This window comes from Psittacula echo (genome assembly GCF_963264785.1).
Source record: "Psittacula echo genome assembly, contig: SCAFFOLD_33, whole genome shotgun sequence".
Taxonomy (NCBI): Eukaryota; Metazoa; Chordata; class Aves; order Psittaciformes; family Psittacidae; genus Psittacula; species Psittacula echo.
In genome coordinates this window covers 1,519,736-1,523,077 of record NW_027664160.1, presented here as the reverse complement: position 1 = coordinate 1,523,077, position 3,342 = coordinate 1,519,736, and positions in this window count along the sequence as shown.

The window sequence follows — 3,342 nt, the reverse complement described above, 5'->3', positions numbered from 1 at the left end:
CAATTCCCTGTCCTTCTTGAGCTGAGGGGCCCAGAACTGGACACAATATTCCAGATGTGGCCTCACTAAGGCAGAGTAGAAGGGGAGGAGAACCTCTCTTGACCTACTAACCACACCCTTTCCAATGCACCCTAGGATGCCATTGGCCGCCTTGGCCACAAGGGCACAGTGTTGGCTCATGCTCATCCTCCTATCCACCAGGACCCCCAGATCCCTTTCCCCTTCACTACTTTCCAGCAGGTCAACCCCCAACCTGTACTGGTACATGGGGACTCCCTTGCAATGGCACAGGCTGGGACTGCCTGGCTGGGAGCAGCCCATGGGAAAGGTCTGGGTGGGCAGGAGCTGGACAGGAGGCAGCGTGTGCCCTGGCAGCAAGGGAGGACAGCAGCATGGCGGGCTGTATGACCAGGAACATGGCAGGAGAACAAGGGAAGGGATGCTCTGGAATACTCCATCCAGGTTTCAGATCCCCAGTTCAGGAACGCTATTGGCAAGCAGGAGTGGGTTTAGCAGTGGGCCCTCAGGACAGGCAGGAACTGGAGCACGGTGCCAGTGGGGAGAGGCTGGGGGAGCTGGGCTTGTCAGGCCTGGAGAAGGGAAGGCTGATGGGGACCTGAGATCTTGGGAAGGAAAGGCTGTTAGGGACTGGCTGCCTGTACCGGCAAGGAGGACGTGGACAATACAGAGCCAGGCTCCTCACCATGGTGCCTGGTGGGAGGACAAAAGGCAATGGGGGATAGTGACAGAGGAGAGGTTGAGCCAGGACATCAGGAAACCTTGTTCCCATAGGCTCAGGCATGTGATGCATCAGGTCACCCAGAGAGGCTGTGCAGTCTCTGGCTTTGGGGTTTTCCAACTCAGACTGAATCGAGCCTTGAAAAACTTGGTCTGACCCTCTTCCTAGCAGGTTGGACTTGGGACCTCCTGGGGTCCCTTCCAACCTCTGTTCTCTTATGATCTTACAATGATGGGATTACAAAAGGCCACAAAGATGCTTCTAGGGCTGGAGCACGTCTCTGAGGACGAGGCTGAGAGAGCTGAGGGTGTTCAGCCTAGAGAAGAGAAGGCTCCAAGGAGACATCTTAGCAATCTGCCCATACTTAGACAGGGCCTACAAGAAATCTGGAGAGGGGCTTTCTGCAAGGGTGACAAGGACAGGACAAGGTGGAATGGCTTTAGGCTGAAGAAAAAGAGGTTTAGCTTGAACATTCAGAGGAAGTTCTTCCCTGTGAGGGTGCTGAGGTGCAGGAAGAGAGTGCCCAGAGAAGCTGTTGCTGTCCCATTCCTGGCAGTGTTCAAGGCCAGGTTGGATGGGAGTCAGGTTTGCTCTGAAGCAGTGCTTTGCCCAGCTCTGATGTTCACAAGGGATTTCAGATGAAATCCAGCTTTATTGTAAAGTTCTCTACTTGGACTCATGACTCGGATGAGTCTAGGCTGCACAAGAGAAGCTCAGCATGGTCTGAGTGTCATTTTGAATGTGTTATTTAGAATCATAGAATCGTAGAATAGTTAGGGTTGGAAAGGACCTTACGATCATCTAGTTCCAACCCTCCTGCCATGGGCAGGGACACCTCACACTAAACCATGTCACCCAAAGTTCTGTACAACCTGGCCCTGAACACCAACAGGAATGGAGCATTCACAACTTCCCTGGGCAACCCGTTCCAGTGCCTCACCACCCTCTCAGTAAAGAATTTCTTCCTTAGATCCAATCTAAATTTCTCTGTTTAAGTTTTAACCCATTGCCCCTTGTCCTGTCACTACAGTCCCTAATGAAGAGTCCATCCCCAGCATCCTTATCGCCCCCCTTCAGATGCTGGAAGGCTGCTGTGAGGTCTGCACGCAGCCTTCTCCAGGCTGAACAGCCCCAACTTTCTCAGCCTATCTTCACACAGGAGGTGCTCCAGTCACCTGATCATCCTCGTGGCCCTCCTCTGGACGTGTTCCAACAGTTCCATGTCCTTTTGATGTTGAGGACACCAGAAGCATGCACAATACTCCAAGTGAGGTCTCACGAGAGCAGAGCAGAGGGGCAGGATCACCTCCTTCAACATGTTGGTCACACGCTTTTTGATGCAGCCCAGGATACGCTTGGCTTTATGGCCTGTGAGTGCACACTGAAGCCGGCTCATGTTCATTTTCTCATCAACCAACACCCCTAAGTCCTTCCCCACAGGGCTGCTCTGAATCTCTTCTCTGCCCAACCTGTAGCTGTGCCTGGGAATGCTCCGACCCAGGTGTACGACCTTGCACTTGGCATGGTTAAACTTCACAAGGTTGGCATCAGCCCACCTCACAAGCATGTCAAGGTCCCTCTGGATGGCATTCCTTCCTTCCAGCATATCAACCGAACCACACAGCTTGGTGTCATCGGCAAACTTGCTGAGGGCGCACTCAATCCCATTGTCCATGTCAGCGACAAAGATGTTGGAGAACACCAGTCCCAACCCTGACCCCTGAGGGACACCATTAGTTACTGGTCTCCAGCCAGATATTGAGCCATTGACAACTCTTTGCTTGCCGCCATGCAGCCAGTTCTTTATCCACCGAGTAGTCCACCTATCAAATTGATGTCTCTCCAATTTAGAGACAAGGATGTCATGTGGGACAGTGTCGAATGCTTTGCACATGTCCAGGTAGATGACGTCAACTGCTCTACCCCTGTCTGTCAGTTCTGCAGCCCCATCATAGAAGGCCACCACATTGTTCAGGCAGGATTTCCCCTTAGTGAAGCCATGCTGGCTGTCACCAACCACCTTGCTGTTTTTCATGTGCCTTAGCATGCCTTCCAGGAGAATCTGCTCCAAGATTTTGCCAGGCACAGAGGTGAGACTGACTGGTCTGTAATTCCCTGGCTCATCCATTTTCCCCTTTTTGAAAATGGGGGTTATATTTCCCTTTTTCCAGTTGTCAGGAACTTCACCTGACTGCCATGATTTTTCAAATATGATGGCCAGTGTCTTAGCAACTTCATTTGACATCTCCTTCAGGACCCGCAGATGGATGTCGTCAGGTCCCATGGACCTGTGTATGTTCAGTTTCTCAAGATGGTCTTGAACCAGATCCTCTCCTACAGTGGACCTAGGGTCTTCATTCTCACAGTCCCTGCTTCTGCCTTCCAAGACTCAGGTGGTGCAATCAGAGCATTTGCCAGTGAAGACCGAGGCAAAGAAGTCATTAAGAGCCTCATCCTTCTCCAAATCCAGGGCAGTCAGTTCTCCCAATATCTTCCAGAGGGGGTCTACGTTGTCCCTAGTCTGTCTTTTATTCGCTACGTACCTACAGAATCCCTTCCTGTTATCCTTAACATCCCTAGCCAAGTTCAATTCTAACTGGCCC